We start from the raw sequence: 27,316 nt of genomic DNA, 5'->3' as shown, positions 1-27,316 counted from the left end.
AGTTGAGAATTTCAGAATTAGGTATATTAAATGGGCATAAGAAAAGGAATCATTAACATCATAAAAGAATTCATACAGGTTTAGAAATTAGCATATAATTTACCAAAAGAAAGAAAAATTGGGAAAGATATGAAAAAACATGTGACAAAAGTAAGTATTGCATGTTGATACAATATTCAAAATCCTGAAGATCTAAGAAGTTTAAAAATACAGATAACATCTGCTCTCACTTGAGTGGGACTCATTTGTGAGGAAATTTGCCAAAGATGGAAGCAGCCTTAGAATCTACATATGATAAGTGCTTTCTGATTGATTTGATTGGTTTGGGCTTTCTCGAACAATGGTATTTAAAAGGATGGACAACAAATTCCAGACCACTGTCCTCATTTCCCAGTGACCTCTTGACTGTCATTCCATTTGTCCCTCCTTGTTCTGTCTGCGTTTCCTTCTTTTCCTATTCTGCTTTCAGACACAATTTTCCATTTAAAATTACAAAATGTAAATCTGTATAAATATTTTAAGGTTCTAAAGCACTAGTATAACAAGTCTCTCATTTGATCCTCACAACGCTTCCAAGGGGTGGAAAAGGAGAGTATTATGATTCTTTATTTTCCCAACTTATCAATGATAAAAATAGGTTCAAAGAAATTTAGTAACTTGCCTGAGGTCTGACAGATCTAGAGTCCAGGGTTCCCAATGGGTTCCATACATTCGCCTTCTGTACACACCAGACTGATAGGTCAATGGAAATCCCTGAGTCTCCTCAGCTTTTAGAGCATACTATGACAACTTGTAACCATGTGAATATTCGTTCACTTATCAAAGTCTCCTGAGCACCTACAATGCGCCAGGCACTGTGCTAAATACTAAGTACTCATAAGTGAACAAAACAGACATGGTCCCTGTCCTCTTGGATCTTGCCATCCACTGAGGAAGAAAACTATTAAATAAATGCACTGGCAAATACAGATACATTTATATACTCTAAGTGTGGTGGATGAAAAGGCCAGAGTACTCAAATAGAGGATAAAGGAGGGGACCTTATTTAGATGGGAGTGGTGTGTGTGTGTGTGTGTGTGTGTGTGTGTGTGTGTGTGTGCGCGTCTCAGAGAAGGCATGTGAGCTGACACTAGCAGGGGAGTAAAGAGGATCTAGAAGGAAAATGGGGAGAAAGTAGTCCTATAAAAAAGAGCAGCATGTACAAACACTCTGAGCGCCTAACACTTTGCAGGAACTAAAGAAGAAACTAAAAGAAAGCCAGTGTAGCTGCACTTTCCTGCACAAGGGCTGAGAATGTTGTGAGTTCACGCAGGTCTTTGTAGGCCGTATTGAAGTGAAAGGCTACCAGAGACAGGGAGAGACATGTTTTAAAACATGTTATGTTTTAAAAGATTACTCTAACTTCTTTGTAGAGAATTAGTTGAAGTGGGACGAAAATATAAGCAGAGAGATGAGACAGAAGGCTTTTGTGGTAGTTCATGTGGGAGATGACGGAGCTTAGGCTAAGACAGCAGTGGAGGTAACGCAGAGAAGTGAATGGCCTTAAGATGCACTGATGGTGGATGTATGCTAACACATATATATGGAATCTGAAAAAAAAAATTGGTTCTGAAGAACGTAGGGGCAGGACAGGAATAAATATGGAGACATAGAAAATGGACTTGAGGACATGGGGAGGGGGAAGGGTAAGCTGGGACGAAATGAGAGAGTGGCATGGACATATATACACTACCACATGTAAAACAGATAGCTAGTGGGAATCAGCCGCATAGCACAGGGAGATCAGCTCGGTGCTTTGTGTCCACCTAGAGGGGTGGGATAGGGAGGGAGGGAGGGAGATGCAAGAGGGAGGAGATATGGGGATATATGTATATGTATAGCTGATTCACTTTGTTATAAAGCAGAAACTAACACACCATTGTAAAGCAATTATACTCCAATAAAGATGTTAAAAAAAAAAAAGATGTACTGATGGTAGAAATGAAAAGATTCCATGTGGAGGGTGAGGGAAGGATGGGAATCAAACCTGGCTCTCAGGATTCTGGAGGTGTTGTTCATGGGTAATTTTAGTCAACTGAGTCTTTTCCTTGATGCTGCAGCCACTGTAGAGCCCTCATGTACACATAGCTTGAGATAATCAGATTCATGTTCCAAGCTTATTGACATATTTCTTATTCTAGGCAGTAGCAACCTGGTGGTATTTTTAGCAGGAATTTATCCTTCTTATATTCATATTGAGATTGTGTTAGAGCAATAATGATATATTTATACATCTGAAAGTATGAGGAAGAAAGAATTGAGTTTTTAACCACCTTCTGTGGGAAGGCAAAGATGTGATTTTTGGTAGTTACTGAGTGAGGAGAAAAAAGGAATCTTCTCATCCTAAGACAGAACACAAGTCTAATTCTTCCAACTCATGTAGATCCTTTAAAAATAAGGACGTTAATATTGGGAGGAAAAACAATTAATTGGGAAGTCCTCCTGCCTAACTGTTCACTATTATATACACCCCATTTCTTTCCATTCTCCAGTAAATATTGACATGGCCCCCATTTCTTTTTATACCGCAGGTTGGATGAAGAGAATTTTATGATACAAAAAATAGATACAGCTACATAATAATAAGAGCTAATACTTGGATGTGTGCACTAAATAGTTTACAAATGGCTTTTACATCTGTTATCTCACTATGGTACTTTCAATTGAATGATTATGTCCCTTTGAAAGCTAAGAACATCAGGCACTGTCCTTAGTGGTTCTTATGTATTAATTGAATCCTTACAACAGCCTAATACTCTGAGGGTTTGGGGTAAACACTAAAAGCATCACTTGGACATCAGGACAACAGATTTTTTTTTTTTTTTTTTTTGCATTACGCGGGCCTCTCACTGTTGTGGCCTCTCCCATCGCGGAGCACAGGCTCCGGACGCGCAGGCTCAGCGGCCATGGATCACGGGCCCAGCCGCTCCGCGGCATGTGGGATCCTCCCTGGCCGGGGCACGAACCCGTGTCCCCTGCATCGGCAGGCGGACTCTCAACCACTGCGCCACCAGGGAAGCCCAGGACAACAGATTCTGATTTTGGACAACAGACTGATTTTGTAGCATTCTGCAGAGGGCCCTGTTTGGAGGCACTCTGCACCAATAAAAAGACCCTGCTCCAGAAGAGGGCGCTACAGACTATTGCTCTGTCTTCATAAAGCATGAGATTCATCTAGAACAAACAGGCAGTCTGAGCCAGCTTGCACCAGACAATCTGGAACAGTCACTCAAGGCCATTTTTGGACAAACCTGCCTATCATTCCACATATCCCTATTCTTTAGACACTATTATTATACCCATTAACAGATGAAGAAACCAAGACACAGAAAGGTGAGACAGTGTGCCCAAGATGGCTTCAGAGGCTCTGTGCGGCCTCATCACTTTAGTATCTGCCTTCCTACCATGCTGGGAGAGTGCAGCAGGCAGCAACACCCTGCCCCAGGGGAAATGCTGAGACTGGGTCTGGTAAGTGCTGGTGACCAGACAACTCCCCACCCCCCCCCCCCCACTGTCATCCAATCCTAGAGGGCAAGAACCAGGGTGTGAGGACTTGATTTGAAGTCAAAGTCTGCAGCCCTTCACCAAGGTGAAGATCAACTGGATAAGAACTGAAAATGAGGCAAACAAGTTCAATGTCCCAAAGTTTACTTGCAGACTTGTTAGTCTATATACCCTTAGAATCTGACCCTGCTACCACACCAAAAGCTGCTGCAGCTGTCCTTGTAGTTATACACAGATTAGTTGTTGCATTTATGACCTGGGGTCAGATTCAAAGAAAGAAGGTATCCTGAGCTATATGAGCTTATGACTTATTAGGAAAAAATCGTAGAACAGGAATAGTCACACTTTGAGAGCTCTTCAAAATACCATTTTCTACCTCAAGTAAAACTTCAGTAAAAGTACTGAACTTATATAAAATTTGCTAAGAAGTGGCAGTACAGCCTGTTACAAATTTCAAAAACATCAGGAGACTTGAATTCCAGTTCTAGTTAATAGTGCCCTTGGTCAAGTAACTTCACCTCTCCAGGCCTCAGTTTCACATCATAAAACGAGGGTGTTGGATTGGCTGATTAACCCTGGTGTTCTAGGGGGAAAAATAAACATCTTACTCTTCTAATAAACATGTGTGATCAAACAGATCTGGAATGATTTCAACCTACAAATGTCAACTGTCAAGATGCAAAGAGGGGGCTTCCCTGGTGGCGCAGTGGTTGAGAGTCCGCCTGCCGATGCAGGGGACACGAGTTCGTGCCCCGGTCCGGGAAGATGCCACGTGCCACGGAGTGGCTGGGCCCGTGAGCCATGGCCGCTGAGCCTGCGCGTCCAGAGCCTGTGCTCCACAACAGCAGAGGCCATGGCGGTGAGAGGCCCGCATACCGCAAAAAAAAAAAAAAAAATGCAAAAAGGTCCTTTAGACATTCTGGTCCCAATCTGAGAGTTGCCTGTAGTGCACACCTTCAGTGGATTCATTCAATGATCAGAGGAAACCTCCATTCTAGCGAGGAATCTCAGCACTTATTTCCCATAGGCAAAGCCTCCAGGAAAAGTTGTCTGAATCAAAAAGGAAAACAGTTGATCAAAATTAAATATTGCCAAGTTGCAGCCCATGGAATACAGAGAGGATTCTTCTCTCACATTTTTAATCAGAGGCCAGAATAATAAATAAATAGTTAGCACCTACTACTCATATCATTGAATGTGCTCTTTTAGTGTCAAAAGTGATCAGACCCTCCTTTAATCAATACTTTTCCTTTCCAGATCTCTCTCTGAATCTAAGTGTGGCCACAATTCAAATAGTACCATCAGGGACTCAAGAAGGTTTTAACTGAGAAAGGCCTCTCAGAGAGGTCACTTAATTTGGGAAGCTATTCCCAGATTAAATCATTCTCTGACCAGCCCATAGATGTCTGGATAACCAGAGTGATTCTCTTATTTCTTGATTTTTTTTTAAGAAAGCCAAATGCCATTAGAAGCCTTTCAAAGTTAATACGACCATCTCAAGAAGAGTTCAGAAGAATCTACTCAGAAATTCATTAACTGTCAATCCTTTTATATACATAATAGATAAAAATTGATAGCAATAATTAAATTTTAATTAGGAAAATGCCTAATGATAGGTTTCACAGTCTCTTTTAAATGCCATATATGTATGCATTCATTCATTTATTCAACAAATATTTCTGAGTGCTGAATATGTGCCATGCCCTACACTAAGCATAAAAGAAGTTCATGAAAATATACACACGACCTACCTAATGTATTCACAGGACAAAATGTGGTTCCTAAGAAAATGTTTAGAGAGTTTGCTATTCACCAAACATCTCATGCCATCAGGGTATTCTCCGTCTGCTTTGCAAAGACTAGGATCTGGAAAATAATATCCAAGTTTGATCTCAATTTCATGGACTGAGCAAATATACTCCCTGTCCAGAAAAATCGGTTCTGGCTTCCGAAAGCCTGTGTGCCTTGGAAGATTTTGAGTTGATTAGCAGGAACTGTGCTATTTTGGGGCCGAAACCATTTCTGCTTCAAATAGCATAAAGTTGTACCCCAGGAATGGGGAAAATGCCAAAAGTAATTTCCAGCATTCCAGAAGATTAAGAAATTGAAATCCAAATATTTGGGGTAAAAGCAAGTGTATAATAAATGTTTATCCAAAATTTTATACAAGAATATTATTATCTGCATGCGCCAATGTCTGGGTTTCACACCCATTCTTTCTTTTTCCATATAATCAAATGGCACATACTATTCCCAAAGCAAAATACGCAAGAAGCTGTTTTCTTTTGAGCCTCTTTATTACAGATATACATTCTTTTGTCCATCTTTCCAGATGCTTTGAACCCCATAACGGGCAAGAATCCCAGTGGCCATTTGCTTTCTACTATTTTACACATGGGAGAATAGGAAGTTCTGAGGGGTCTTGCCGAAAGTCGCCAAATTAGTGACAGGGAAGTGAACAGGCTAGACCTGTAACTTCAGATCCCTGACTCTCCACTCAGAACTGTTTCTAAGGCATCATCTGACTGCATTCTAAGGCATCATTTGACAGTAGCTATTGCAGCTAGAGACTTGAAAGAAAGATGGCTCAGTCTCCTCCCTCAAGGAGCAGAAGAGATTATTGCAGAAGAAAGTGTGTTCGTATAACTCTCCTTTCAAGGGCTTCCTTTTGCTTCCTTGGTTCTTTAACAAAAAAGTGGTGGCGCTTTGATTCATGCTCTACAGTTCTTCTTATGGTGTATCTTCCAAATCAGCCTCCCTCTAGCATTAACAAGGAAAACAACGTGAAATACAGCATCCCAGAGTCACTGGTAGCGGACTTGCCTGAGCCCTGCCTCTTCCTTCAGGACTTCTTAACTGTCTTTTACATTAAGTTGTAAAAAATGTACCTTTAATCACCACCATCCCCTTTAGGATTTCAAAGGAATAGCCTAGCAGTTCATCTTAGAGATGCAAACTGTTCCCTGACTCGCTCATTTATCTCAAGTCACACGTAGAAAGTTCCCTGGCAGCTGCTCAGAGGAACAAAGGTGAAACCTCCAGTTAAGAGTGACTTACGTGCACTCCTCCAGCCAAGAGTCGCTCTGTTTTGTTACCTCCTTTGCCCTGCTTTAAGAGGTGGGAGCCTCTATACTCAAAATTCATTTATTCCTGTTAAGGGTAATTATCTCAATTTTTGATGATGCCTCCAGCTATCGAAGAGATGATGCCAGTAAGATGTTTCTCTCCACTCAGGAAGAAAATATGAGGGACTATATATGACACAGATTGGGTCTCAGTTCATAAACAAAGCAAATTAGTAAGCCTCTTTAAAGCACAAGATTCAAATTTAAACTTCCCGACAGGCTATGCTTTTATGTCTTTAAATCTAAATGGCAGTGGAGACATAGAGTAAAGAACTATGAAGGCAACTTTTGTGATATCAAGTTACCACGTTTATTAGAAGAGATAATTACACTACGCTGGGTGAATGGGTAGCCTCTGAGATAAGGTTCCATCCCATCTCTCTCTCTTTCTCTGCCTCTATCTCTATCTCTGTCTCTGTCTCTACCTCTCCTATCTTTCCTAGCTGAACTTCTTTAAAAATTGTCACTGCCCCCACTGACTCCTGAATGAACACACTGCCATTTGACTTTGGTCCACACCACTTCTTTAAAACTGCTCTCTCAAGGATCAGTAACATCATCCTTGCTGCTAAATCCCATAGACATGTTTCAATCCTTCTCTCATATAATGGGGGCATTATATAGGAACTTCCCTTAACCTTGAACCCTGGGGGAACTTGCCTTAATCTCCCTTAATTCTATGGCCACCCTTCCAGAGTGAAATCCTGAATCCAACCTCTGTTTTCCATCTCAGCGTAGTGCATCTATTGTCTCTTGAGAGAAAGATGCAACAGGAGGAGGCACTAGCTTCTAAATAGGTAGCAGCAAGTATGGGCAAAGGGGCCTGGCCCATTAATACTAAGTGAAATAACTCAGGGTTCTAGAGAAGTTAAATACGTGGGTGTCCTCAGATTTAAACAGCCACTTTGAAAGAAAAACATATTAAAAGAAAATTTGGTTTTAGAAAGTGGGAAGGATGTGAAACTGAAATTCCTTTTAGAGAAGCATTTCCCAAGTAATTTGGGGGTTTTCATTTGTTTGTTTGTTTTTAATCTTGTTATGGTTTCTAAGGTATATATAGACTTAAGCTAAATGACTTGGATTATTGCATTTCCAAGCTGTTCACAGCTCACTTCTAAATACGATGAATAAATCCTAGAACAATCATGAAAGGAGTTTCAAAAATGATAAAACTATGTGAGATTTTTTAAATCTCAAGAAAAAATAAAATAAAAAGTGAAAATGGGCTCATCGGTCTCTACTCCCTGATTCTGATATAATTATAACTTTTTGAAAAAGTTTTGCAAATTATGCTCATGGCATGCTCGGCATCTCACAATTCTCTTGTGGTGAAGGGAAAATGGTCTTTTGTAAAGTATAAATTCTACTATTATACTCATTCAATTGCTTGTGCCTTCTAGAAATTTTTTTGTGCCAGAAACTGTCAGGGACAAAGGATACAAAAATTTGTAAGGCCTACACCTGCCTCTGGGAAGTCTCAGTATAATGGGATGAAGAGATGTTTAAATACATCCTTGCTGTCACTGCATTAGGAGTATGCCCTAGATTGGCGGGGGTAGGAGAAAGGTGTGACCAATTTCACTACCAATTAAATTTAACAAGATACCAGCTCTATTTTTAATGGAAATAGTTTCAGCTATTTTGCGTTTTATTATAATGTTTGCTATTGGGTTTTGGTAAAAAGAATCTATCATACTTAAACAGTTTCCTTTATTTCTAAATTACTTGGAATTTTTATTAGAAATGACTTTAACTTTACGATGGCTTTCAGGCATCTATTGATATAATCATTGACTTTCTTCATTTAATTTGTTGATGTAATAAATTACATTGATAGATTTCCTAATATTGAACCACCCTTATGGTCTTAGAATAAACTCTACTAAGTCTATATTACACAGTTCTCATAATATGCAGCTGGAATCAATTGGTATATGCTATACAGAATTTTTATATCTATATTCATATAGAAAATTATAGTTTTTCCTTTTTTATAATATATTGATCAACTTTTAGTATTCAAGTTATGCTAGCTTTATAAAAAGAATCAGGAGGCCTTTGCTCCTTTTCTATGGTCTGGAATAATTTGAATAACATCGAATTTTTTTATATTAAAGGATAGATAAAATTTTGAAAAACCTATATATGTTCTTTCTTTCACAACTCATCTCTCAATTTGGAATAGAAGAAATTTCAGGAGACTACAGAATGTATACATTATTTCGGGAATTGTTTAGTCATTCTATAGATGCATTTGTCATAGGTTGGATTTTCTGAAATAGACTGTGTGATGGAGACCTGAGTGCACGGAATTTATTGGGAAGTGCTCTTGGGAGCACTGACCTGTAGAAGAGTGAAGGAAGCAGGATGGAGCATGGAGAGGGAAGGTGAAAGGAGTAGGGGCACTAGAGCTAGGATGGCCCTCCAGGGTTGTCCTTCGTATTATCCAGTGTTCTCCAGAGAGACAGAACCAACCGAAGATACATGTATCACCTACCTCCAATAGGAAGGAAAGATAGCTAGATAGATGGAGATTTATTTATTATAAGGAAGAACTGGCTCATGTGATTATGAAAGCAAAGAAGTCTGCAAGCTGGAGGTCCAGGAAAGCTGGTGGTGTAGTTCTGGACCAAGAAGGTCTGAGACGCAGGAGAATTGATGGTGTAAGTCCCAATCCAAGAGCAGGAAAAGACTGATGTCCTAGGTCAGCAATCAGGGAGAGAAAGAGAATTCTCCGTTCCTCCACCTTTTTGTTTTATCCTGACTCAACAGACTGGATGATGCCCACCCACACTGGGAAGAGCAATCTACTTTCCTCAGCCCACCAATTCATATGCTAATGTCTTCTAGAAACATCCTCACAGACAGAACTGCCAATGGGCAGGGAATCTCACCTTGGGTGAATCAGCTCCTGCAGGCCAAGGACAAGTCTGTGGGAGAGACTCAACTGTGAGCTATCCTCAGCCAACACTTGCAACGATTGAGGGAATGAGCACATGTTGGTCCTGAATGGGTGGGTCTGAGCGGTGCACCACTATATCCACTGCACTTGCTTTAGTTGGACTAAAACTTTCACTTTGTCCGCTTAGAACAAATATTAGCATGAATCAATAATTTCCAGGTTTTCTAAAACTTCCTTATGCCTTTATGGAAGCTATCATGTCACAACTTTATCTGGAAACTTGGATGCTCAGTGGACTTTAGCATGGTAATTTTCAAAGAGGACCACTATAAGTACATGAACAATTTTTCCAGTTGGCAAATACAATAATTTTTGCATTCAGGAATGAGAAGTTTTGGCCTCTCGGATGAGAGTTTCTCTCCTCACAACTTCATCTCATCTCACAAGTATACAGCAGTCATTGTAAAATGTCTGCAATTTGTTATACTATTGCTTTAACATTTCCTGCTTCATTGATCAAATAATGTTCTTCAGGGTTACAGAATTCCATATAATATTGTGCCACCTAATGTGTCCATTTTTTTAAGGTAAACTGTAAGAAAATTATGGTAAATATAGTATATCACTTTGATATCTACCTTATTTACTCAAGAAAATCACATTTCTTACCCTACTATGAGAACATCATTTATTACCCAGGGGTTCAATGTTCTCTAAGATTTGCTCTCTATCTAATTAGTTTTATAATCCAATGTCCTAACTCATGCCTTCCCACCTACCCCTCCCCTAACCTGAATCAAGCTAGGTGCAATGTGCTTATGTACACTGTAATATATTTCACAAGTGCTGTCTTGATCTAGTTTTGAAGTCATATCTAAAAATTCTCAATTCCCCTTCATGGGCAGTTTGCTAAGCTGCACACCAAACACTTTGCTTACCGGGCTCCCACTCTCCAGGGCCACTAGGCATACACGCCAACCGCACCCCCTTATGAGGTTTCCACATTCCCAGGCCAGGTACTAAACAATTAAGGAAAGCCTCTATGCTCCAGAGCCATGTAATTATTCAAATTAATCAATCCTCTAGGAAGCCTGCAAAACCTAGTTACCACACCCACTCTGCTTGCTATGCACAAACCCCACCCAGAGCTTAGCTTGTGTTACCCTGTCCCATGGTGCAACCCTTTGTGTGGCCCTACAAACAGCCTTCTCTCCTTGTAGCTGTAAGTAACAAAGAGCTCTGCCTTTCATCTACTCCAATGTCAGTGTATTGTGCCCAGCCACCAAAAGAATCTTTAAGTTTGATAACACACACTCTTTTGCTTGTGCATTCGCTTCTCCGCCTCCAGACATTTACTTATCCTGTTTTCCCCTAGTGTGACATCCTACTACCTGCCCTTCATCCTCAATTGTGAATAGCCTGTCATTTTTATTCAGGGGGAGATCTGAAATTCTGTTTGCAGGGACACTTTTCCATGTCTATGTTCCTCATCTGTCCTCTTGCCTTTCTTTGGGCCACTGTTAAGGCACACATCCCTTTGTTTTATATTACAGTGCTTTATGGGCAGATCTGTTGTCTTTACCATGTAATGCAATATCTGAAAACACTACAGTATTTTAGTTTCTTTGACTGCCCCACAGTCTCTGGCATGAGGTCTATTACAAGGCAGTGCCCTCAACACATGTTTATTGAATTCACTTTGTTGGAGCGCTGCTATGCAACTTCAATCCTGGCTGAAAGTGACAAGCCACGTTCCTGCCATTCTGATGCTCCTTTCTTCTGGTGCAAGGTGGAAGGTTGCAGGGGTGCAAATGAAGAGGATGGAGGAAAAGCAAATGCTGAAATGAAGGTCTACAGTTCCTGCCCCAGTGGAAAGGAGTAAATAGAAGCAAAGCAAAAAGAACACTAAATGACCAAAATACTTCATGACAGTTTCCTTATAAGGACACATAGAAGGTGAACAACAAATATCTGTTGAATGTAACAACCAGGTTTCAGAACCTTAAATTGACTGTTCCAGGATTAGATCACAGATCATTTGAGTTGCATGAATATGGAGGACCACACTGGACCAAAATTTTTCCTATTGCAGTTAATCTGCTTCTTTGAATATTCACATGGTAATTAAGTTCACTTGGCCCCTAATTGCATAAGATATTGTTTTAAAGACAAAACCCTTTTTTCTTTATAATTCATGAGTTGTGGGATTTTTTCCCCCCCCTGGAAGATTCTTTGAAGTCTTATTCTAAAATAGTTTCTTGAGTTAAAAAGAAAAAGAAAAGAAAACATCTAATAAAATGTTCTCTCTGGAATTACAATTAATTTAAGATACAGGGTGCTTAACAGATATCTCTAAGGAAAAGATGGTTTGGTTTTGTTTTTAATGCAAAGTACTATTTGCACTGGCAGATTTGTGTAACTACCATATGGCTAATTAAATGAATTTAATGACAAAAAGTATGTATATTCAAAGTAATAAAAAGCTACACTGAATGTGGACAGCTCTCAGCCTGGCTATCCTTTCTGTTCTCCGTCTCTCAGTGTGTCTGTCTGTCTCTCTCTTTTTCCTCTTTCTCTCTCTCCCTGCCTCTACCTCTAAAGGCATCTCTCTCATTCCTTACTTTCTTCCTATTACCTACTCTTCTCCCCATCCTGTAGTCTAATTCTGGAGGCAGCCAATCAAATATGCTCAGCTCATGACCATCTGATCTACTGAACCCTATCATTTTTCAAGGTCATCTCCTGGGTTTGGGCTGCCTTAAGTCTAAAGCACACTCCGGATCCAGACCTTCCCTGCACAAAGAACAATCCAGTCCTGCTCTCCCAAGTCATGGCTGTTGACAAAGCAGTTGAAACTAGAAAGGGATGCTGAGTGACAGACAAATTCAGCCAACAATCATTCTTATGATTCTTATCATTCTTATCTTCCATTTTTCCATGACGGAAAATAGGAGCTGAAACCTTACAGTGAGTCTAGGCTTCAAAAATTTATAATTGGGACTTCCCTGGTGGTCCAGTGATAAAGAATCCACCTTACAATGCAGGGGATGCGGGTTCGATCCCTGGTCAGGGAACTAAGATCCCACATGCTGCGGGGCAGCTAAGCCAGTGCACCACAACTACTGAGCTCGCGCACCTCAACCAGAGAGCCTGCTTGCCGCAAACTACAGAGCCCACGCACCCTGAAACCCGCGCACCACAACTGCACAGCCCACGTGCCCTCGAGCCGGCACACCACAAATAGAGAAGAGAAAACCCACACGACACAACTAGAGAGAAGCCCGTGCACCACAACGAAGAGTCCATACGCCACAACGAAAGATCCCGCATGCCTCAACTAAGATCCTGCATGCCACAACTAAGACCCAACGCAGGCCAAAATGAATAAAGTAAATAAATAAATAATAAATCTTTAAAATAATTTCTAATCAAACTGCACAAATCTTGGTCTTTGGTTTGGACTTTGGCAGGACTTCAGGATGAGTCAAACCAATGGATATTTAATAACCATCTGTTTCTTCCCAGCACTTAGCCTCATGTTCGAACATGTCTAGAAAACAGGACAGAACTCCAGAACTGTACAAGAGCTTAGGAATTCTTTTTATGCTATAAAGGAGAAAAATTGAAACCTGGAAAACTTGGATTTATGTAGAAGACCTGGCTCTTGCCTTAGAGAACTTTTTTTTTTTTTTAAAGAAGATGTTGGGGATAGGAGTTTATTAATTAATTTATTTATTTTTGCTGTGTTGGGTTTTCGTTTCTGTGCGAGGGCTTTCCCTAGTTGTGGCAAGTGGGGGCCACTCTTCATCGTGGTTAGAGAACTTTTAAACCTAGTTCATGATACAAGACATAGTCCTTGACACAGCTTTTTAAAAAAAAAACAACTCTGAGCAAACTTTAATCGATTGCTACATTGATTAAATTTTGAAGCTGGAAAGAAACATCATGAAAACAGCATCTCACATAAGGAGATCCAACATAGCACAGTGGTTTGGAGCCAGGCAGAGGCTGGGTTTGAATTCGGGCTCTACCACCTACTTGCTCTGTAACCTTGGGTGAGTCACTTTACCTCAGTATCTTCATCCGTAAAATGGGAATAATAATAATAATACCTGCCTTACAGGGCTATTTGGAGGACTAAATGAGTTAATATTAATAGCACATTTAGAGCAATAGTTGCTCTTATTAACAGTGTTATGACTCCAGATATCATTGTGGAGGGAAATCCCTCTCACAGAGAGGTGAGTTTGATGGCTTCTGGCATAAACCAGAAAGCCTATGATGAGGTGTGAATTCAGGACCACGCAATAAGGAATCCCAGGCAGTGCACCAAAAGAGGGATAAATACATGGTAACCGAGCAGCTCTAGGGGCTGAAATAGAGTGAAGAATTAAAGGTGAGCCCACGAGTCTTTAGCAATTTTGGAGAAATAAATGTTAAGCACTAGACAATGTATGTTTTCACAACTTTGGAATGAAAATATCCTTTAACATCATTTATCTAAGACACCCATCCCCACAAAGATTCACAGATTCCACCACTTCTCATTATCTCTCACAGTCTCTCACTCTCAGGGTTCAGTATTACTTGGTTCTTTTCATTCCTCACTTGCACATCCAACAGCATCCTCATCAAAAATTCCCCTAGGTGTCTTTTTGCCTCCCAGCTTACTTTGCTCACTCCGTTTCCCTAAAGTTCCCACTAGTTCCCACCACACCTGGCAGAATCTGTATTACAGGTGTCAGAATAACCACATACAGTGTCACCACACTTGACTGCACAATGACCCAGCAGAGAGTGTTAAAATCCCATCTCAGTGCCCCCTTGTGTGGTGTTGAGACTGCAGTGTGTGCATGTGTGACGCAAGATGTGAAGCAAGAAGCTTTCTTACCTCCAAACACAAGACTTGGTGTATGAGCCACTGCTTCAATCCTCCCCTCCACTCACTTTATGCATCCCCTCTGAAGCTCTCTTTTCAAAAAAAACCATTGGGAGATGGGGCCCAGCCAGGGATCTGTGAGGATCAAAGGAAAGTACAAAGGTGAAATTTGCCTACAGCCCTTTTCCTGTTTAAGGGGCCAGTCTCCCACAGGCTTCGTTCTCTTCATATTTCTCTCTTTGTCTTTCCCTACGTACTGAATTTGTTCCTGTATAGTTAGAAATAAATGCAGAAATCCAGAAAATGAAAAAAAAAGAAACATCTAGTACAAACCTTTAATTTCTATGAAATATAGGTCCAAAGATGTTTAAGCGACTTTCTCAAAGGCCCCAACTTTCTATATTCATCACAGATGTGAAAACAGCTTATTATCCTCTATTGCTCAGAATCTAGTACATCCTGGCCACCATAAACTTACTGTATGACATCTCAAACTATCTCACAACCACCCCATGAAGTGGATATTATTATTCCCTTTTTACAAATAAGGAGTCTGAAGCTCAGAGAGGTGATCTATCTACTAAGAGTCACTCAACTAGTAAGTAGTGGAGATGAGTTTTAAGCCCAGGTCTTCCAACTCTTGCCATTATATTGAACTTCTACCACTTCTAGTGCCAGGACGTGGCTGGACTTAGGTCAATATCTACATATTCTTTTCTCCTATATCTGTACATCATTCAGGACTCTTATTCATTTGTGTAATTTTTCATTTGATCGGCATTGTCAACATATAAAATGAGAGTGCCTGGATACTGGCCACTCCCTCCAGTGGCCCTTGTCTCTTTTACAATCCAGCCGCTCTTTGTTGGAATTCTGTTGGCATTCGTTAAATATGCTTTGGTCTACAAGTAACAAATGACCCAGTTCTCAGAGGCTTAAACCATGAGGGTAGTTGAATTAGGCTGGTATGGGCTCAAAGATTGGTGAGAACAATTCAGAATTGGCTAGTTTCATTTTACTATGCCCTTCACTTACTACCAAATTGGCAAAAATATTTTTTAAATGTACACGAACCCAGGGAGACAAGTTAGCAATTCTCCTATGCCTCCCCTCCCCTATTTCTCAAGAGTATTTCCAAATTTGGTGTCAAAGGATGGTGCCAATACAAGGAAACCACTAACTTAGAGGAAATCAGAATTGTCTGCTCACTGATATTTAGCTGGGAGAGAGGGTAACTACCACACAAAATGGTCTGCCCTGCTATCATATAAGGAAATTCTTGCTGCCCCAATTAGTTATTTCCATGTTCTATTTCTCACTGCATTATCAAACCTACAATATCTTACCCAAGAGCAACCATGGTGTAAGTCAGCAGATCAATAATATCTTCCAAAACCCAGACTCCAAACAAAACAGACTTTTTACAAAATTAAACTCTATCAGTCTCTACGTATATGCTTTTTATCTCTTGTTTGTCACTTCAAGGTCACACGAGCTGCCCCATACAGATCCAATCATCACTTCATCACACCAGCATACCGAGCAGGGGAAAATGGGCAAAGGGGACAAACTTCCTTCTGTAAATCCTTGCATTTTATCTGAACAGGAAAATATTTCACAAATGCTCCCTAGCAGACTTCCTACCGACGGGTTATTGGGCAGAACTGAGTCACATGATCACTTCTGGCTGCAGTGGTGTCTGGGAAAATCTGACAAATGGAGCTTGGGAAACAAGCTCCATGACTCACTTAGACATGTGAGTCAAGGCTGACTCAATCCTTAGGCAGGGCACTTGACCTTTCTGACCAAAATGCAGGTTTGCTTAACAAGGAAGTTGAGGGGAATGGCTGTTGGTTACATACTAACAGTGTCTGCCATACAGACAGTACATATAGCATGACTAACAACATTTTTTTGCATGATTTATGACTTGGGGGAGAGAACCCGTTTGTTTACACGATCTTAAATTAAGCAATAGCTCCATCCTGTCAAACGTTTTCTCTTGATCCAGCTTTACAAAGCAACCAAACTCTCTCTTAATTTTTCTGTTTTGCTATTTGTTTTAAAAACTCTGAAAGGTCTACAGTTTTCATTGCCCAATTTTGTACTTTGCTGTGAGTCATTTTGCTGGTTACCATTATAAAAGGCCTTGCAATCAAATGCCCAGCAAAAACAAAAAAACAACAAAAAACCTTAGTAATGCCCAATTCCTGATGTCACCTCTTACCCCTCATTTTTAGGCTAAATAATTGATGGCTCTTGTACCAAGCCTGCAGGTGACAAGTCTTCCAGAGGCTTTCCTATAGCAGTGGGCAAATCCCTAATTCAAATCAGCACAAGCACATTCTTTCCTTACGGGTTTATGTTTTTGAATTTTTCTTCTCTCTGACACTTACTTTGACCTTTAGATCTTTATTTTTTCCTGCTAATCAAGAGCAACCCAAAGTGAATTTCCAAATATTCCTTTGCTTCCTCTCTTCTTCCTTCTTCCCTAAATGAATCTAAAGAATAAATGATTTTTTTCTTGACTTTATCTAATATTATTTTTCCTCCTTTTTCTCTTTTCCAACTACCTCCCGATTATTCCTGAGTATTTAATGATCCTTACCTAATTGAAAACTCCTCTTATTCAAAATTCAATTATATACGGACTGTAAGTCATAAATTCAAAATTAGTGGACTTCCATTGTAGTCACCATGATTTGTAGCAAATATTATACATGCAAAATGCCATGACATTTTTTTTTGTCTCTATACAAATGTTTAATGCAAGTCATTAAAATTATGAAGGTGGACACAAACGAAGGACATAGAGAGAAATCCTGAAAAATTTATAAGGCGTGTGGCCTGATAAATGTCAATTAATTACACAGAACTAATAATTAATAATTTAAAGTATAATGAAAATGGGATTGTACCAGTTAGTGTTAGGTTCAGCTGTGAGTAACAGAGACCTTCAAAATATAATAACTTAATGTAGAGAATTTATTTCTCTCCCACTGCTTTTAGCTCACTAGCTCTAACTTGGTCAGGTAGCCAAAGGGAGTCTATAAGGAAGGCTAAGAAAGGTAGTACCTTGGCCCAGTGTCACTGTGCTCAGCTAGCCAAAGGGAAGGAGGTGTCAGGGTAGACAAGGGACTATACAGTCCTCTAGTTTGATGGTTATGCTTAGCTAAAAGTTTGCAATTGATTACTTAAGAAGAAGAGAAGTATGACAATGGGGAGATCACCGACAATCTCTCCTGCATCACTGCGTCCCTGTGAACTGAACATAAAACATATTTTAAGTGCTTTCACAGTTTTACTGTAATGTGCCACCTTCTAATCCATGCATTCTCAGCAGGGTGATATGGCTCCCAAGGGAGTGAAATTGGTTCTTGCAAGGGGAAAAGCAGGGCAAAAAAAAATCTTACTCTTACTATGTATAAAACACAGAAATATATATACAATACATAACAGATATACAGTGTAACTGTGGTATTAAAATTTCATGGGGGAGGCTTCTAGAAAAAGAAATCTCAGAAGGCTCTTTGAATGGTGGGGGTAGGGGGAAATACTGAAAAAAAGTTGAAAGACATTGCTCTAACCTAACAGAGGAGTTTTCAGAAACACAACTCAAGGTCAAAGAAAGAAACATGTGCCTTTTGGCAAAGCTCCTTTTTAGTATTTTACATATATATACATGGTTATATAACACAAAAAATAGAAAGGACATGTAATTTCAAATTGTACTGACCATTCTTTCAGCAATTATTTTTGAGTACATACATGTGAAAAAATATGCTGGGTGCTGGGGACACAGCCAAGAACAGAACAGACACTTTTGCTCTCATGGGGTTTACAGGCTACTGGAGAAGGCAGATGATAGACACTGATGCAATGACAAGGTCAAGTGCCCAAGGCCTCTGAATTCGAACCTTCTTCACGACTTCCTTGCCAAGTGACCTGGGAAAATTATTACCCTCTATAGGCCACAGTTTCTGCCACCTAAGGTCCACCTAACAACATTTTTGTAAGGATTCAAGATGAAACTGAATATATTATGACCATTATGACCATGTCTGGTACATAGTAGGTGCTTAAGAAAATAGTATCATTCATATTATTATCTGGTGGTTTCCTCCTACATAGTTTGGCTGAATCCAAGTTTTTCTCCTACCTTAAATTTGACTAATTGTGTCCACTCATTGCTTTTTCCTCCTTTACCCTTCAACTCATCCTGTTAATATTTTGATGGCCCCAGGACTAGATTTTTCATTTGGGGTTACACATGGTCTAAAAGGCCTAAGGCCCAGAAAATCTAGGATATATGATCATCCATACTATTTCATCTAGTCATTCAAAATGTACACGGCACACCTACTACATGCCAGGAACTATGTTAGGTTAGGTGTAAGGAGGCTGGAAAGAACAAAATGGACCCATCCCTGTACCTGAAAAATGATGAACGTTTATAAGTATGAAAAGAGTAATAAAGAAAAAGACTATATGCTGTAGGAACATTTGAAGATCTTGCCTGATGAGAAAAGTCTCCTCTGAATGAGGAAGGGATCTGATGAAGGCAGGGAAAACACAATTCAAAAAGAGGGAATGGGGTGTACACATCCATGAAATGAGATGGAACAGAGAATGTTGGAAGGATGTCCAGTAAGAATGGAGCACAGAGATGCTAATCATGTTGGGGCACTGGCCTCACTGTCTAATTGCTACCATGTTCCCACCCTTCCTGTCCTTCTTCCTATTTTAATTCTGTCTCTCACTAAAATTCCAAAGCTGCCCTGAAAGGAGCTCAACTTTGTCTGTCTTTCTCTCACTTTGTCTCTCTCTCTCTCTCTCTCTCTCTCTCTCTCTCTCTCTCTCTCTCTCTCTCTCACACACACACACACACACACACACACACACACACACACACACACAATTAATCGGAACACCACCACCACCACTGAATGAATCAGAATCTGCATTTGAAAAGCTCCTCAGGTGATTCACCTGCACAATAAAGACCCAGGGTTATACCTCGCCCTAGGCTCTGTTACAACCACCCTGATCTCCCATTTGTTTTCTTATTGTGGCTTACATTCCTCTAAGAACTAGACAATCTGATCCTTTGATGAAATGGTTTGTCCAAGAAAGGTTCCAGTCTCCTGAAAAGTGGGGTGGTGATATGAGACCACAAAGAAAAGCATTTTGATGTCATCCCATCCCACATCCCAAACTTACACACTATTCTCTTCTACTTCCTATTTTAAATAGTTTTTTCTTTTGGGTGTGTTTAGATTTTGTCAAGTTAAATTTCTCTCCTGCTCTTCCTAAAATGAACTTTCTAGCTCTGGAGTGTGTTATGTAAGGCTAGACATCTTCATTCCTATGTTCTTAAAGCAAGTTTTGAAATAATTTATTTTGTATGCTATTTTGCATGTCATCTCCCAAGTCTCTCAACCTTCTAAGCAATGTGCTATAGTATAACCTAAACATATTTTTTCCTAATATACGGGAAGGATCCTATAACTCTTCTTTTTTTTTTATCCTATAACTCTTTAAATATATTTCCTTGCTTTGTGCCAAGGTGCCATATCTTATCATCATATCTACTTGATGCACCCGTAGTCTGCCTCTCCCCTACTGAAATCACCCCCATTCATCTTCCTGCTGGAATTTCAAAGAACATACATACCTGCAGGATACAGTAAACACGTAAGAGGATAATAAACAGTGGGCATTTTTTATTCAGGGACTGGAGCAACTCTCTTTCCTGCTCCAACGCCCACTTGCCTGGAACTTCTGTCATGGAAATCCTCTCTTCCCATAGCCCGTGTGTTCAGAACAGAGGGTGGGATCACTACCCCATTTTCAGGCACCCTCCTCCCTCACTGGTGTTACACGCAGAGCTGCCACTGTCTCCACAGACTTTTCTCAAACTCGCCTCAATCTAAGGCCTTAAGCTTCTTACTATGTAAGAACTGGGTTTATTTAGACCTTCTACTCTCTACTCAGGATTCACCCTTCCATTAAAACTGCTCCCAATTACAATATCCTTATTCACTCTTTGCCCACTTACACTTTATCCCTTTGCACTCTTCAGCTGGTATTTGTGGTCGTCATAAGAGCTTCCTTGTATTGGTCACAGAGGGAGATGAGTCGTTAGCAAAAAGAACAATTGACATCTATGGAGTGCTGACTGTGGTCCAGACACTATGCCAAGAAATTTACATTTTTTATCTTATCCTCTGCATAAGCCCTTGATCAGGTATCTATGCCCCAAAGTGCTAGCTCTGGAGTCTAACTCCATGGGTTTGAATTCCAGCTCCACCACTTACTATCTATGAGACTTAGGGCCAGGCACCTAAGCTTTCTGTACTTCAATTTCCTTTTCTATAAAATGAGAATAATGATAGTACCCACTTCATTGTTATTAAATATTATTAAAGTCTGTTGCATGTAAAATGTTTAGAACAGGGCCCAACTCAACCAATTTTAATTATTGATACTATTACTATCACCATTTTACATATGAGAAAAATAAGGCACGAAGAAATTTTATAACTTGCCCAGGTTACCTAGGTGTTGGTTATTGACAGAACAGGCACTTTGCTCTGAAGTGTATGCAGCCAGAGGAATTCAGGAACTAAACCGTATAACTTCAAAGAGACAGTGGAAGAACCCAACTGTGTAGTCAAGGCTAGACACTTAATGGTGTGGCACAGGAAGTGCCCAGAGAGGGTTACACATCTGAACAGTGCGAAGCCTCTTGATGAGGCTTATTACACAAGTTCTCTCTCTCCTACCAAAAACCAGGGAAAAAGAAAAACCCTCGTACAGAGGGACACAGAGAAGAACACACTTTTAGAAAGTATACATTTAGAACAATGCTGCACACTCAGAAATTCTAATCTGCACAGACTTGTGCAGTATCAAACAGGAACCAAAATAGCTAAATCTTACCTATACATTCATCTATTCAACACATATTTAGTGAGTACCTACTATGTGCCAGATAAGGTTCTAAGTGCTAGATACAGCAGAGACACAAGCCCCTGCCTCCATGGAGCTTACATTTAGGGGTGCAATAAATACACAAACAATTTGAGATAGAAAAAGAATTATGGAAAAAATAAAAAGGGTTAATGTGATATGATAAAATTTTTATTCTTGAAACGTCAAGAAATGTCAAGGTAGAAACTGAGAATTCCCTGTAATGAATAAGTATAGCTGTCCTGGGTCAGAGTAGTGACTAGTATCACATGGACTGACATGGAACAGCATAGAGCCAAGAAACAAATCAAGAAACCACATGGAACCAGGCCCTCCAGAAGAGGATCCAGACAGAGGTAGTGTAAAGGCATTTTCCTTAGCCACTCTTAATAAGAAGTGATCTGCTCCGAAGTTATCAGTCTATATGTCTGTGCTTGCTTTCTCAACAAGCCTTTTTTTGCCACTTTATAAAATCTGGAATTAAAATAGCCCATTCAGGTACTATTTGATGGTGTTTGAACAGGACAGAGCTACTGATAGTTATGATTGCAGTGCTGGAGCCTGGAGGAGATAAACCCCAATAAGCAGCTTCTTCTACACAAAGGGGCTTTGACTCTGTCATCCATCACATCTTTGTCAGTTTATCTTCCACTTTTTGACCTTTTTCTGTGCTGCCTTTGGCCTATGATTTGCACAAATACACTACAAAACCTGAAGCTCCCATGTTACTATAAGAAACCAGAGTGAAGTTAGCTTATTTCTACCTGTCCTTTAAGTCCACTTCCTGCTTCATAGCATGGCTACTCTGTGCTCATCTTTTAAACTCCTGAGGTCAGAATCATGTTTCATATATCTGAGTCCCACACAGTGCCAGGCACAATGCCTTAAACAGAGCAAGTTACATCTGTAAAATGTAGTACTCTTTATGCTTTAAAAAAAGAAGGTGATACAAAAATTAATTCAAGATGGCTCAAAGACCTAAAAGTAAGAGCTAAAACAATAAAGCTCTTAGAAGAAAACATATCAAAGCTTCATGACATTGAATTTGGCAATGATTCCTTGAATATGACACCAAAAGTACAGGCAACATAAGAAAAAAGTAGATAAATTGGACTACATCAAAACTTAAAACTTTTGTGCATGAAGGACACCATCAACAGAGTGAATAGGCAACCACAGAATGAAAGAAAATATTTGTAAATCATATATCTGATAAGGGGTTAATAACCAGAATATATTAAAAGGTCCTACAGGGGCTTCCCTGGTGGTGCAGTGGTTGAGAGTCCGCCTACCGATGCAGGGGACACGGGTTCGTGCCCCGGTCCAGGAAGATCCCACATGCCGCAGAGCGGCTGGGCCCGTGAGCCATGGCTGCTGAGCCTGCGTGTCCAGAGCCTGTGCTCTGCAACGGGAGAGGCCGCAGCAGTGAGAGGCCCGCGTACTGCAAAAAAAGGTCCTACAATTCAACAACAAAACAACAATAAACCAATTTTAAAATGGGAAAGGACTTGAAAAGACATTTCTCCAAAGTATCTATACAAATGGGAAGTACATAAAAACATATTCAACATCACTAATCATTAGGGAACTGCAAATCAAAACCACAATGAGATACCACCTCATACCCATTAAGATGACTGTTATTAAAAAAAATAGAAAATAACAAGTGTGGCGAAAATGGAACCTCTGTGTGCTACTGGTAGAAATGTAAAATGGTGCAGCCAATATGGAAAATAGTATGACAATTTCTGAAACAAATTTTAAACAGAATTGCCATGTAATCCAGCAGGTCCACTTCTAAGTATATACCCAAAAGAATTGAAAGCAGGGACTCAAACAACTATTTATACACCTATGTTCATAGCAGCATTATTCAGAATAGCCAAGAGGTGGATGCGATATAAATATCCATCCACAGATGAAAGGATAAACAAAATGTGGTATAGATCTACGATGAAATATTATTCAGCCTTTAAAAAGGAAGGAAGTTCTGACACGTGCTGCATCATGGATGGACCTTAAAGACATTAAGTTAAGTGAAATATGGCAGTGACAAAAGAACAAATACAATATGATTCCACTCATATGAGCTGCCTAGAGTAGTCAGATTCACAAAGAAAACAGAATGGTGGTCTCCAGGGGACTGATGGGGGAGAAATGGGGAGTTGTCATTTAACAGGTACAGAGTTTCAGAACTGCAAGAAGAGAAAAGCTCTGGGTGCGATGGACGATGATGATGACTGAATGTACTTAATGTCACAGAACTATACACTTAAAATGATTAAGATGGCAAATTTTATGTATATTTTACTATATAAAAAAGAATTCAAACGGTAAAGAAGGCAAAGACAACGAAAAAGAGGAAGAGGAAGGAGTAGAAGAAAGAGAGAGTAGGAAGAGCAGCAAGAACAACCACAATCTGTTTCACTATCTGGAGACAACTGGAAAAATCTCCCCCACTGCTTCCATCATCCTGAGCCCCCTCTTCCTTTACTTATTTTCACTGGCTTGTAACCTGGTACTTCTGCCAAAGAACTGGGATGAATACTAATTGGGAAGGATATTGATGTTAAAGTTATTGTGATAAAAGGGTCAGTTAATGTTACACTTACATTTTCTCTCCTCTCTCTCTTTTCCTCCCTTCCGCTTTTGCTTACACACGCACATACTCACACTTGATATTATTCAGGTAGGTGGATAATTTCGTTTACTTTGAACCTAATCTAATAATACTATATTCCTAGAAAGTCCGAAACAAATGGGATTCATCATAAAACTATTATAAACTCCTACCAGAAAGGAGCAATGCAGTTATACGGTGGGTAGATCAAACTCCCATACATACATAGTAATTCTACAGAAAAAAAACACAAGGAAATGGCCAGTTTTGTGAGGAAAAATGTTGTTAGAATAGCAGGAAGATAAGGTTGCTAGGGAAAAAATAGTGGCCTCTCAATTCTCTCCCTGGGGCTTCAAAAATTCCAAGTGTGGTACATTTTTCAGACTGTTTCAGACAGAACAGCTGATATCTAGACAATCTGCGTAAAAGCTGCGCCCAATTATTTCTGTGGTCATTTGTGGTTTGTTATAATGCCCTCCAACCCACTGACTCTTTCATGAAACAACCAAGGGAGGCTCTCTGTTGGATCTTCTGAAGTGCTTTCCCTATGTGCTACTGCTTTCATTCAGACCATAAGGGAGAAAAGTTTCTTCGGTCCCCTTATGCCCAACTACCGCAATGCTGAGATCATGCCACTCTTCTCAAGCTCTTGCCATAACTGAGCTGTGTGACTAGCACCTGTCCTGGCCTTTCACCTTACCACAGCCACTCGGGCTCCACTGTGGCTGGTCACAGCCTGCCCTGTGTTTAACCAGATCATACTGAATCCTTGCTTCGGTGTATGGCCAAAAGAGGTCAAACAAGGGTATGTTACTCTCAGTTTAACTGTTCCACAGCAAAATACCTTCTGGGATCTGTTTTCAGATTCTGTCTCCATTATCCTGGGAAGCAAAGGAGAAACCAGAAAGCCTTCCCTTTCCTCAAACCATCAACAAGAGGAAGAAAAGTGATGTGAAAGTTGGTACTGCTAGCCTCACTTTACAGATGAGAAGTTTGAAAACTGGAACAATGAAGAATGACAACTCAGGAAACTGCGTTGAGAGGCAGGATTCCGGCTTCAGTCATGAATAAGATCAAATCCTAGCTCTGTCACTCACTAGATGTCTGATCTTTGGCAAGTCACTTGAAGTCTCTGCCTCAGTTTTCTCACCTATAAAATATACATTATGTTAATAATATATATTCCATCAAATGGCTGTGAAAAGGGAAGTACCGAAGACGACACCTAGCACATAGAAAGTGCCGATTAAAGTTAACTGTTAGTATAATTGTTATGATTATCATGATCATTAAGAGACTTAAGCTCTCTCTTAGCTATTGCAAAGCTAATATATTTCTGTATCAGTCACGATGCTCTCAGTTACACCACATTAACAGCTAACCCCCAAAATCTCAGCAGCTTCCCACAAAGGATGTTTTCTCACTCTTGCAACATGATTGTCACAGCCAGCTGTGGCTCTCCTCTGCATCACCCTCATTCTGCAACCCAGGTGGATGAAGCAACACTCTTGGGACCATGGCCTAGGATTGCGGCTGAGGGAAAAGAAAACCAGAGTGAAGTTCAAACTGACTTTTTAAAGCTTCTGCCCAGAAATGGCCATGTTCCACTTACATTTATATTCATTGGCCAAAGCAAGCCCAGACTCAATAGCATGAAGAATTATAATCCTCCACATTGAGGGGAAGCAGAGTGGGTTAACAGTGATAGATCCACTGCAAAGAAAGGGTCAAGATTAAAGTTCTAAGGCTCTTTCCTCTATGCCACTCTATCCTCTGTAAATTAAAGTTTATGATACTGTTTTTCTGTAAAGTTAAATTTGTGATAATAAAATTAAAAATTTTTGAAGAGACACAGTTGGGAAACTTGTTCTTTTTCTGGTGCTATTCTTTCCATAAATGTATAGTGATGTCATTATGCTGTCATGCAAAGAAGATGAAGTAACTGGAGGCAGCAGCAACATAAGTCAGCCTCGCAGGTCCCCCAGGTCCCCTGCTACCTTCTTCACACCACAGGCTGACAGGTGGTTACTGTCTCAGGAAGATGTCAAAGCGACAGTCTTCCATTAAATTCGTCTTGCCATTTCACCTTTCAGTAACATGAGGTCTGTCCACAAAGAAAGAGCCTGGCAACACCATCAGCCATATCCTTTGAGTCTCTATTTATAAATAAACTCAGGAAATAAACTGAGTCACAGTCTTTATCTCATGCCATAGAATCACAAAAGCTAAGCATGACCAGTACCCTTGAGTTCATCTAAGTCAACTCAACATCAAATGCAGAACACTTCTTTCATATTGCCAGTCAATAGGAAAGCTTGAATACTTTCAGCAAACCAGGCTCAGCTTGAATGCTTTCAACAATGGGAAACTCACTACTTCAGAGGCAAGCAATTCCACTCCTGGAATGTTACGACTTTTAAAATGATTCTCCTCATGTTGAGCCAAAATCTGGCTGAGCACAGATTCTAACCCTTTGTCCTAACTTGGCGTTCCGGTGGAACACAAAAGAACTGTTGCACCATCCCAAGGAAGACCATCCAGTGCTTGAAGAAAGTCCTTGGAGCCTTTTCTTCGTCTGTCCTCTCTCGTTCCTCCCATTATTTTGCATATGACAGGGATTCCAGAGCCCTTCATACCTACTTTGCCAATCTGGCTACAGGATACCTAGTGAAAAGCTCAAACTTTTTAATCAGAGGCAAATATACCCCTAAGCCAATGACAGGGAAGGCTGAAATAGGAAGATTAGGGAAACCTAAAAAGTTTGAGAATATCACTTACTGTTCTATTTGTATTCAACTAATAATAGTAATGAGAAGCTTTCAGGAATACTTAGTGGTCAAGGAGGCAGAAGGAGAAAGACGACGTTACATCACATATGCAGCAATTTATTCTAAAATATTAAAAAGAATACTGTGCTTTTTAAATTTATCTCACTATAAATTATATCAGGAAGGCCTGCCTTTGAATTGTCTTCCAGAAGTAGATACAAATAAGACAACACATTTTTTCCCAAATCCCCATAGGACCAAAACCCTGCAAAGGTGAACAGCTCCAGGTTTGGGAATGGAGAACTGATTTTCCACACTGAACAGTGAAGCAAGTTGACTCTCGTGGGGAACAGAATTTTCATTTGGAATATCCGCTGATCTTGTAAGCCACAGCCACAAAACAAAGGAACAAGAATGAAGAGGATTAATCAGCTTTCCCTAGGTTGAAGTGTGTGCTACCAAAGGTCTGTGTTGAGTTTACTTTGCATATAGAGCTCCCTCCGCCCC

This window comes from Orcinus orca, chromosome 6, assembly GCF_937001465.1.
Source record: "Orcinus orca chromosome 6, mOrcOrc1.1, whole genome shotgun sequence".
NCBI classification, from domain to species: domain Eukaryota; kingdom Metazoa; phylum Chordata; class Mammalia; order Artiodactyla; family Delphinidae; genus Orcinus; species Orcinus orca.
Note: the sequence above shows the minus strand (reverse complement) of the source record.